At 42.7% G+C, this 12,136-nt stretch overlaps 1 long non-coding RNA gene across 1 annotated transcript in view; it reads right to left on the bottom strand.

The window, feature by feature from the left end:
- Positions 1 to 2,231, bottom strand: part of LOC143421028 (uncharacterized) — a 31,227-nt gene extending 28,996 nt beyond the window's left edge. The window contains exon 1 of the long non-coding RNA XR_013100754.1: positions 2,023 to 2,231. This is a non-coding gene — a long non-coding RNA (uncharacterized LOC143421028). The remainder of the gene's footprint in view (positions 1 to 2,022) is intronic.
- Between the last annotated feature and the right edge of the window lie 9,905 nt (positions 2,232 to 12,136).

The raw sequence follows: 12,136 nt of genomic DNA, 5'->3' as shown, positions 1-12,136 counted from the left end.
AAAATCACCGATTAATCACAGTCTATTCAATTTATACTTAACATCACAACAAGAGAAAAACCTGCTCTTTTCACAACTCTCACAGCTAAAGTCACCAACTCCAGAACCACAGAAACCAATCAATATAATCAAAACTCTTACACACAGCCTCTGAAATAATAAAAAAAAATCACCAAACACTCGGTTACTCTTTTCACTCGCTCTTTCTCACTCCCTTCTTCCCCATTCTTTCCCCATGCACACTCGGCCCCCACCTCTTCTCTCACAGACACACATACACACACACACACACACACACACACACACACACACACACACACACACACACACACACACACACACACTCTCTAATGCTCCTTTCAAGAAAAAAACTTCACAAACTTCTAGTTCAAGAGTTTAACCACCCAAAACCAGCGAAAATTCACTCTCACATTCACTTCCCTAACAACTACAAAGTTTTCACACATGAAAATAATCCAGTCAATCTACTATGCACGCTGTTTTCCTCCTTATAGCGAGAGACTCAACCGATCTTTAAAAGACTTTATATACACAACGTCAAACTAAAGCCCAGATCTCTGCCTTTTCCAGGTAGAGAAAAAATATGACCCAACCAGAAAATCTCCCAGCAATCACACAAAGTTCTCAATTTTCACCAATATATTTAGCAACACACTCCTACTTTACGGGAGTTTTACACGAGAGATCATTACTCATTAAATTCCATTAAACCATACTCACATTAGGAAATCACAAACACAAGACTACAAGGTTTAGTTTATTTAATATACTCAAATCTTTTAACCACACTTCTGAAACACACTTTCACCTAACCAAAAAGAAACTAAGAAGCATAGAAATGGAGAAATAGGGAGATGAGACCAAGCCAACAGCTACACACACACACCCCGCGCGTACTCGCGAGTGTGCCCGCTACAACATAGCAGAGCACAGCCCCTCCTTCTCCTAAGAAGAAATACACACACACTCTCCTCTTCTCTGACAGCAAGAGAAGAGAAAGGCGTCTTCGTTTTTTCACACTCTGGATCCACACAGATGGAATTCAACAACAAAAGACAGTTTATACAGTTTACACTTTTAAATTCACACACACGGGTAATTTATATTCTATTTACACACGGGCCCGCATAGACATAAGAAAACACTATATGCCAGACAGCTTATCTTCTTTATTTCTCTATTTCTATACCGGTATTCCTGACTTTTAGACCAATTTAAAAGCTCTAAGCCCAGGCCGCGCCTTGCTGGTCAATACCCCGCGTCGGGAATGCCCTCGCCGGCCGCGGTCAGATTTCTAAACACTAATTAATTTATAACTGCTTCCCGTCAGGCAAAACCAGGAGCTCCACCAGCCGCGTGAAATATCCCAGATCACGCTTTTGGCTTTACTTAAAGTTCACAAGTTCCTGACGTTTAAATAGTCACAGCCGAGTCCGACTCTGTCAATCAATCAATGCAGTATAAGGCCATCACTCATAGATTGCCTAGCCTGTTAAGCGAGCGTCCCAAGTGCTCGACGGAAGGCCAACTCCGGGGTAAAACCTAACCACGCGTCCGCGATTAGGGGTCAGTGCCACCTGCTGAATGAAAACTGCATTCCTAGGGGCCACGCCCCCATCCTAAACAAATTTACTCAAGATATTATAAGCATCACTGCGAGGTCTCCACCTCCAGTTTAATTACCTGACGCCGAAACCGCGTTTCTGCTGATCAATTAAACCAAATTCTCTACACTACCGGGTGACTGGCTGGCATCCAGTCAACCCACATCTTCTTTAAACACTTTAAACCGTATTGTCTTAAACACATATAACCTCTTAGCTCAAAATTCACCCCCAAAATAAACAACAATAAATTTAGACAGACCAATATTCAATATTCCCTGTTTTTAACACTAATTACCAAGATCACCACGGACAGAACAGAAGCCCCACTGAGTGAACATTTAATTTAACTTAATTTCCAATTCAGCACCTTTGGACGTTAACAGACGGTGCTTACCTCTCCTATTCCGGGGCCCATCACTCAGTCGACCTCCTGGCCGTCCGTCTGACACCACTTATACCTCAGCCAAGCTCCATTTGTCCCTCCTCAAACCAGGTTTTTCGGCACCAGAATTGTCATGGTTCGTACTTTGAGGAAGAGACTATAACTGGTATACAGCTGGGTCAGCACAGATCATTTTATTAAAACACACATTACAGTGTGGGAAGAGCCGGACTTCTTCGAGCAGACTGCTCCCCATCCTTATATAATCCCACTGACGTCACAGTTAGATCTTACTGGAAATGATAACAGTTCCCCACACTCAAAAAGTTCTCCTTATATGGACTCCAGATGTTTCCACTCAGTCCAGCACTCCGAGAAAACCAGTGTGTGTGGTGTGTATATCTATTCGTGTCGATTGTGAGTGTGTGTGTGTGTCAAACAGGGAGCATGTCCTGAGACGCCCTCACAGTTCTCCATAAGTGTGTTTGTGAACGTGCGTGTTTTACATAACTCCCTGTGCGTGTTGGTGTAAGGCTGAGTACGTGCAAAACTAAATGTACGAGGCCCATAAGCAAATATTAAAGAATGATACAACAATAGACTGAATTAAAGTGATGATAATCTGTATACATTAATATCTTACTCAGATTAACATGGATATAATTCAAAGATTATTCTGTCAACTGATTCAACAATGGTAAATGATTAATCAATGATAATTCTGATTATAACTGTGATCATAAGAATACAAAATAAAATATCTCCTGTCCACAAGTGCCATCTGGACACCTCAGTGTGAGGAGAGTTTTGTGGCCTTTAAAGCAAAGCTCGTGTCTGCCCCTGTGCTGGCGTATGCCGACTTCACACACCCATTTATCTTGGAGATTAATGCCAGCCACAGTGGTTTGGGTGCAGTTTTCTCCCAAGACATTGAAGGTGGTTTTAGGCCAGTGGCTTATGCTAGTCGAGGTCTTCGACCCCATGAGTGCAACATGGACAATTACTGCTCCATGAAGTTGGAGTTTCTTTCGCTCAAGTGGGCTATGGCCGAAAAGTTCCGGGAGTACCTGCTGGGGCAGAAGTGTGTGGTTTACACTGACAATAATCCACTCAATTAACTCTCTTCAGCTAAGCTGGGTGCCACCGAGCAGAGGTGGGCGTCCAAGCTGGCAGCCTTCAATTAAGTATTGGTCAGGCCGCAGTAATAGGAATGCTGATGCTCTCTCCCGACAGTATGAGATGAGCTCCAGCCTGGCCGAGGGCGTGTTGCCTGGGACTCCTGTCCTGATTTCGCTTCAGCAGGCTCCGTGTCCAGCAGTGTAGCCCTCTGTTACTCAGTTAGAGATTGGGGCCTTTCCGTCTCATTCTCCGGGGGATATTCATGATTTGCAGGAGGGTGGTCCCCTCCTGAAGGGTTTCTTGGTATATTGGAGGAGGCAGTCCCCGCCCTCTCTGGCGAAAGGAGCCAGGTCCCCAAACCAGTCATGGTTCTGCTGCATCAGTGGGATCGTCTGCTGGAGAAGGATGGCATCCTTTATCGCCAGATTTTGTGTCCGGGTGGAGGTGAGGAAGCCCTACAAGTTGTTCTTCCAGAGGCTCTGAAGCCTGAGATCTTGAGGCAGCTGCACCAGGACCATGGGCACCAAGGTCAAATCAAATCAAAATCAAATCAAATCACTTTTATTGTCACATCACATGTGCAGGTACATTGGTACAGTACATGTGAGTGAAATTCTTGTGTGCGAGCTTCACAAGCAACAGAGTTGTGCAAATACAATAATGTAAACAAGCAAAATACAAGAATGGCTACATCTGAAACTAATAAATATATGTACAATATATAATAGTATATGCATTTCTGGATGTGTATACTAAATATTTTTCTACGTGTGTTTTTGTGTGTGTGTGTGTGTGTGTGTGTACACATATTTTACAAATTAAATAGAGTAAACAATAAATAAAATATATAAAAATATACAGAGTTGAGACATGTGCAAAACAGTGGCATTACTGTACAGTATGGAGTGCATAATGTTGAAGTTCCAGTAGTGAAGGTGAGGTGTCTATGACGTGTTCAGCAGTCTGATGGCCTGGTGGAAGAAGCTTTCTCTCAGTCTGCTGGTACGGGACCGGATGCTGCAGAACCTCCTTCCTGATGGAAGTAGTCTGAACAGTTTATGGCTGGGGTGACTGGAGTCCTTGATGATCCTCCCCGCTTTTCTCAGGCACCGCTTCCTGTAGATGTCTTGGAGGGAGGGAAGCTCACCTCCAATTATCCGTTCAGAGCACCACACTACTCGCTGGAGAGCTCTGCAGTTGTAGGCGGTGCTGTTGCCATACCAGGTGGTGATGCATCCAGTGAGGATGCTCTCAATGGCACAGTGATAGAAGGTCCTGAGGATGCGGGGGCTCATGCCAAATCTTTTCAGTCTCCTGAGAAAGAAGAGGCGCTGCTGCGCCTTCTTCACTGTTTTGTTTGTGTGTACTGACCACGTAAGATCCTCAGCCAGATGTACACCAAGGAACCGGAAGCTGCTCACTCTCTCCACAGCAGCGCCGTTGATTGTGATGGGGGTGTGTACTTCTCTGCACCTCCGGAAGTCCACTATCAACTCCTTTGTCTTTGCGACGTTGAGGGTGAGATGGTTGTCTTGACACCAGTGGGTCAGGGCGTTCAATGAGGAGATGGTGGAGGATTTGGGTACAGGGACGATGGTGGCCATTTTGAAGCAGGCTGGGACTACAGACAGAGAGAGGGAAAGGTTGAAGATGTGTGTGAACACTCCAGCCAGCTGAGCCGCGCATGACTTGAGGACGCGGCCGGGAATCCCGTCCGGACCAGTAGCTTTGCGTGCGTTCACCTTCCTGAAGCACTTCCGCACATCCTCCTCAGACACAGTGTGCGCACTGACGTCATCCGCGGTGCGCACACTGTCCGGTCTCATGGTGTTCGCTGTGTCGAATCTAGCATAGAATACGTTTAGATCCTCACACAGAGAGGCCGTGGTCTTGAGCATACCACTGAAATGGTCAGGCAGCATTGCTATTGTCCCGGGATGTCCTCTGACATCAAGCAATGGGTTCAGCGTTGTGAAGGTTGTCAGGTCGCAAAAGACTGAGAGTTGGGGACTCATAGTTACATGGGTCATCTGTTGGCGTCTAGGCCAAATGAAATCTTGGCCATAGACTTCACGGTGTTGGAACCCTGCCGTAATGGTTTGAGAATGTCCTGGCCATGACTGATGTCTTCAGTAAATACACTGTGGCAATCCCTACCCGGAATCAAAGGGCTTCAACTGTAGCCCAGGTCCTTCTGACCGAGTGGTTGTTTAAATTTTAGGCCGGGTTCAGGACCCAGTGGGATCACAGCATTAGAGGCCAGCACAAGATCCAGGACTTGTGGAGCTCTGCAGTGTACCAGGTACTTAGGGCGCCCCGAAGGGGAGGGGGCTGTTTATACCATTGCCCCCGCAGGAGACTTGGAGAAGGTTCGACATATTCATCGCGACATGTTGAAGGCACAGGTCGGCCCTGCACCTTGTCCACAGGGTCCACCCCCGCCTGTGCCTGCTGATTTAGAGCGGACCTCTCTGAGTGACGATGAGTTGTGGTTCCTCGTCCCTGAGGTACCCTCAAAACCTGCGACACCCGTGGCGCCACTTCCCGACACCTGGGCTACACAGTTCCATCGGTGTAGCCCAGGCCTATTTCCAATGTGCCTGTAGCACCCCTGACCTCTGCTCCCCACATTATTCCTCAGGTTCTGTCGGACAGTCTGAGGTGGGTGGTCCACAATTCCGGAGAACAGCACGTTCCACAGCTGAGTGGCTTCGGTCCGTATAAAGGGAAGCCGGTGTTCTCCTGGTTTATTCCTCCTGTGCTTTTGGCAAAAAGCAGCAGTAAATGCTGGCACACCGCTACGGATCGATCAGCAAGTGAGCAGATCGCATGACAGCTACAGCGCGGCCATCTCTTTTTCACTCCAGCATTGCGGAGAGAGGTGCTCGAGTTATCTCCGGTAGTGCAGGATAGTGCCTCCAGTCCTGGGGTTTGATTGCTGCCTTTACCTCTCCGTGGCAAACCGCCCGACCTTAATTGGAAGAGTGAAACGCCTTCCCAGCCGCTGTTATGAGGGGTCCTCCTCGGTGGAGCTGCTGTCTTGTCTTGTGTCATCTTTTATTTTCGTGGGACTGTTTTTATTAAGTGGGCTTGCCTTTTCTTTTTGGTTCGCCTGGTTTTATTCGATTTTATTCTGGACTGCTGCTTACACCCACTCTTCTGTGATCGGGCTAGAGCAATCCTCTGCCCGAGTGTTGTGATGGGAACTTTAAACCACCTCAGTTGCCGGTTCCAGTCTGTGGGGAGCTAGATGGGCCTGTGATCGAGGCTTGGACAATTACAACCAGTGAACGGAAGACGTGCCAGGGGCCCTGGGACCTCAGGTGGTGGGTAATTTTCACACTTTCCTTTGTACAGCACTGGGTGCAGGCTGTTGTGATTTTCTTTCTTTGTGATTTTCCTTTTGGGTCCGCGGCTGCTGGTAAGTCCCAGTTCCACGATTGTTTTGAGTACACTGATAACAACGTTACATTCAGTATTTCCTTAATGTTTTATTCTTCATTGCTTTATAAACATAAATAAAACTATATTAATATTGGAGCCAACCTGCCTCTCTGTACATCCTTGACCCTGTGCAACCCCCTTCTTTTTTTTATAACTCTTTATTTTGTACTTTTTCCTTTGTATTACATACGGACAAGACAATAATAATAATAACACAACAACAAACACACAAAAAAAAAAAAAAAAAAAAAAAAAAAAAAAAACACGAGAGGTCCCGCCCTATAAGGCTGACTGAGACTTATAAATTATCCATTTTGTCCACTGTTTTCGGTGTTTGTCAGATTTCAGTCTCAGAGTGTAAGTCATTTTTTCCATTGTATATATGTCCTCGATTACGTCCATCCAGTCTTCCAGTTTTAAAGGATCGCTTTTCAGCCAATTCTTTGTTATCACCTTTTTGCTTGACAACAACATAATCTTAAACAAATACCAGTCCTCCTTTTTTACATTTTCCCATATTCCAAAATACATTACTCGTGCCTCACACAGTACTTCATACCCCAGCACCTTCGTCATTGTTGCCGCGATTCTTTCCCAATATGGTTTAATATATTTACACTTCCAAAACACATGTGAGTGATTGGCGTTCCAGTCTCCACATAATCTCCAGCATTGTTGGGGTGTTTTTAACTGCTTGCTTTTAATATACGGAGTAATAAAAAACCTAATCACATTTTTCCAGCCATATTCTCTCCATCGTCTAGAGCTAGTGGAGTTATGCTGTGTGAGACATAAGGATCGCCAATCATCCTCTGACAACTCAATTTGTAGTTCCGATTCCCACTTTTGTTTAATATATAATGTTTCATTCCTATTCGAATTTTGTAGGCCATCATATAATTTCGACAGAATTCCTGATGGAAGATTTTTATATGCACCTGTTATTGTTCCTATTATACGATTTCTTTCTCTCGAAAGCTTCTTTCTAATTTCTGTATTGTAAAAGTGTCTTAATTGAAAGTACCTAAATAAATCTGATTTATCCAATCCGAATTGTTTCTGTAGATTCTCAAAAGATTTAAATGTTGTCCCATCTATTAATGTACACATTGCTGTAATTCCTTTATTGACCCATCTTAAAAATGTGCTATCCCATTGTCCACTTTGGAATTTTCGAGAGTATGCAGGCCAAATCAGCAATTTACAATCTTCTGTAATTCTATATTTCTTCATTATTGTCCACCAGAGTTTAATAGTAAATTCAGTGATGAGATTTTTGTTCGTGGGCTGGGTAGTTTCTTCTCCCAATCTTGCTTGTGGATGACATGATAGGCAATAATTTAACTCTATATGCTTCCATTTTGAAGTATATTCTGATGAACACCAATAAACAGTATATCTCAGCTGAGCTGCATAGAAATATTCCTTGAAATTCGGGAGGGCAAGTCCTCCTTTTTCTTTTCCTGATTGGAGTATTTTAAATCTTATTCTTGGCTTTATCCCTTTCCAAATAAATCTACTAACTAATTTATCCCATTTACCAAACTGTGCGTCTGTTATTTGGACTGGTAATGAGGTGAATAGGTACAATAACCGGGGAAGCACATTCATTTTTATTACCTCTATTCTTGAGCTAAGGTCCTTGACAAGCGGAGCCCATTTAATCAGATCTTTTTGGATTGTGTTACTAAACTTCACATAGTTTGCCTCGTATAAAGTACTTGTATCACTAGTTAAATAGACACCTAAGTATTTGATCTTATTTGAATCCCATTTTAATTTAAATTCATTTTGTAATAATTCTTTGGGGAAATAATTCAGACAGAGTACTTGAGTCTTTACGATGTTTAGTTTATATCCTGCGTTTTTACCAAAATATTTTAATGCTTTAAACAGCCAAGGAAAGGTCGTATCAGGATCCTGTAGATATATAATTATATCATCTGCAAAAAGACCTATTCGTTGTTCAAGTTTGGAAACAAAAACCCCTTTTAAGTCTGTACTTTGCCGTATATACTGAGCCAAAGGCTCAATATACAAAGCAAAAAGAGCTGGACTCAAGCAGCAACCTTGCCTAGTTCCTCTAAAGAGCTCAAAGCTGTCTGTCAAGTCCCCATTTATTTTAACTCTAGCCATTGGCCTATGATACAGGGATTGTATACACTTAATGAAGATACTGTCAAAGCCCATTCTCTTCAAAACAGCAAAAAGAAATATCCAAGAGACTCTGTCAAAAGCCTTTTCAGCATCTAAACTCACTAAGGCTGTTGGGATTTTTTCTCTATTAACTTCATTAATTATATGCAATGTACGTCGTATATTGTCTTGTGTCTGTCGCCCCTTAATGAACCCTGTCTGGTCTTCATCCACCAGGTCAGGAAGGAACAGCTCTAGGCGTCTTGTAATTATAGATGTAAATAATTTATAATCAACATTTAAGATGGAGATTGGGCGATAAGAATCACAGTTTTCCTTGTTTTTACCTTCTTTCGGTAAGACTGAGATGATGGCCTCTTTCCAGGAAGGTGGAATTTTAGCGTATTTTATTGTCCAATTAAAAGAATCTATCAAAATAGGGGCCAAAACCTCTTTGAAAGTCTTATACCACTCATTGGGGTACCCATCACTCCCTGGACTTTTATTCGTCTTCAATCTCCTTATTGCCTTATCCAGTTCTTCCTTTGTAATTGGTTTGGTTAATAGTTCATTTTGAGTTGTCCCTATTGAAGGGAGGTCTAACTGATCCAAAAACTCTACAATTTCTGGTCCATTTTTCTGATCCGGTTGACTATACAATGTTTTATAATATTCTTGAAAGGTGTTTTTTATCTGTGTTGGTTCATATAGTAGTTCCTTGGTATTTGGATCTCTAATCTTGTTGACTGCATTAGTTATTTGCATTAATTTTAACCGTTTAGCCAATACTTTAGTTGCTTTGGAGCCAGACTCATAGAATGTTTGTTTTGTGAATCTCAGTTTCTTTTCTATTTCCTCCATAGTCAAATCACTTAGTTGTTTTCTTACGTTTTTGATTTTTTCAGCCAAATCAGGACTCAAATCTGTATGCTTTTTTTTTTCCAAATCCCTTAATTGTTGTTCTAATTTGGACTGTGTAAGCTTCTTCATTTTTTTGAGGTAGCTGGTCCTTGATATCAAATACCCCCGAGTTACTACTTTCACAGTATCCCAAATTATTGTTGGGTCTATCTGATCATCCTTATTGTGGGCAATACAGGTTTGTATTTCTTTTTTGATCTCTTTTACCTCAGATTCATTATTGAGAATACCAATGTTCAATTTCCATAATAATTTCTTATTCTGATTATGTAGGTGAATGGTCAAATGAATGGCGTTGTGATCCGACAAGTCGGCTATACCGATATTGCATTCTGTGACTCTATGTTTATCACTTCTATTTATCAAAAAAAAATCTATCCTAGAGTGAACCTTATGGGCTGCTGAGAAATGGGTATAATCCTTCTCCAGAGGGTGTAATTCTCTCCATACATCGCAGAGATCCGCTTCCTTTATTAATGAGTTAAGAGATTTAGATTTATTATCTTTGCGTCTTTTTTTGCTTGTAGTATCTTTAGTATGATTTAATATACAGTTCCAGTCGCCCCCACATATCAAGGTCCCTTCACTAAAGCTTATAATTTTTTCAGATAGTTTTTGATAGAATTTTGAGTTATCCTCTGGAGGGGCATACACATTTATCAGGGACACCACTTCATTATTAATCCTCCCTTTGACAGCAACATATCTACCCTCCTTGTCACAGATTTCCTCTAACTTTTCGAAATTTACCGTGTTAGCTAATAAAATTATAACTCCTCTTCGTCTGCTATTCTTACATGAGCTATAAAAAGAATTTACATAGCCAAGCTTTTTAAATTTTTCATGTTCTTCTTTTGACATATGAGTTTCTTGAATGAATATAATCTGTGCCTTGTGTCGTTTCAATTTAGATAGCAATCTACTCCTTTTAACTGGATTCCCCAGACCATTGATGTTGATTGAAATAATTTTTATTTTACCTACACCACTCATGATTCGTACAGTGTGCAATGATCATCCCCTCTAGTTTAAGAAAATAAAATAAAACAATATTACTAGACATTAAACAAAAATTAAACACAAACTTGCGACTCCCAATTAGTAGGAAGAAACTGTCTCCCACCATGACCCCGTTGGTAGATCTAGGGTAAAAAACCTCCGTAAAGGAGGGCCCTATGAAATATTTGAGAACTGAAGAAGTAGTTCCCAAATTATAGTCCAACGTATTTACCTCCATCCGGTGTTGCTCCTCCAGAACTTTGAATTTGAGAGGCCTATAATTTTCTGATCAGTAACAGGGGGAAGATATCCCCCGAACTAATCAGCATTTCTCTGAAATTCCTCCAATTTTTTTTTAACTCTCTGCCTCGGGGAAGAAATTTGCTCTCGATGGGAGATTGAGGCCCGTTTCCACTCTCGACACCTTCTGCTTAGCGCATCGTCCTCCTCAGATGCCGCCGGGATCTGGACATCGTATCCCCTCCTCTGCATCTCCATAGCCGCCTCTCGTACGTTACCGTAGTTTCTGACTCCGTCCTGCCAGTGGATCCGAATGCTCGTGTAGGGAGTTTGGAAGCGCACTCCCGCTTCCTTTAGTATCCGCTTAACTTCTCTGTATTGTTTGCGCTTTTGAACAATATCTGATGCATAGTCATGATCAAAGTAGATCGTCTTGCCATTCACCTGGATTTGCTTCTTTTTCCAAACTTCTCGAAGTATGAGTTCTTTCGTTGTGAATTCCTGGAAATTAATAAGAATCGGACGTGGGAATTCTCCAGGGCGCGGTTTCTGTACAGAGATACGATGGGCCCGCTGGATCTTAAGTTCTAGCCCGGCTGGTATAGGTATCTCGTGCTGTAGCAGCTCCGAGACAAAGTCTTGGACAGATCTCCCCTCGGAGCCTTCCTCCACTCCGACCAGGCGTATATTATTTCTGCGGGATCTTGACTCCAGGTCCACCAGCTTGTTCTGAATAAATTTCTGTGTTTTCAAGCTTTGGAGGAGCGCTTCAATTAACTCCATTGTCACATCTTCTATATTTCCCACTCGATCCTCGGCTTCCCCCACTCTCTTCGACAGAGTTTTTATGTCCTCCTTTATCTTGTCGAGCTTACCGCCCAATTCCCGCTGTAGCGTGTTAATGCCTTCTCTCAGCCTTTCATTATCTTGTTTCATTTCTGATTTCAATGATTCGATGGCTTTTAGTAATTCGCCAGCCGAATCTCTAATTATGCCATCGGGGCTCGTGCAGTCTTGTCCTGTTGCGTTGTTGGTATTTATTTTTGCGGCTTTATCATGTCCCCTTGGCATTTTGGCCTCCTTTTGCCTTATTCCTCACCAATTATATTCGTTTTTCTCAATTGAATTGTCTGTTGACGAGTTTTCGGTGTTTTAAATTCCTGATAGGGAGCTACCACCAAACGCGTCCACTCAATCCGCCATGACACCCGGAAGTCTAGGATCTCGCTCCAAGTAGCAGATGGTGAGCCGCAACCCCCTTCTTAAT

The sequence above is a fragment of the Maylandia zebra genome, linkage group LG11 (assembly GCF_041146795.1).
Source record: "Maylandia zebra isolate NMK-2024a linkage group LG11, Mzebra_GT3a, whole genome shotgun sequence".
Lineage (NCBI taxonomy): Eukaryota > Metazoa > Chordata > Actinopteri > Cichliformes > Cichlidae > Maylandia > Maylandia zebra.
Note: the sequence above shows the minus strand (reverse complement) of the source record. Positions and strands in the feature narration are given on the sequence as shown.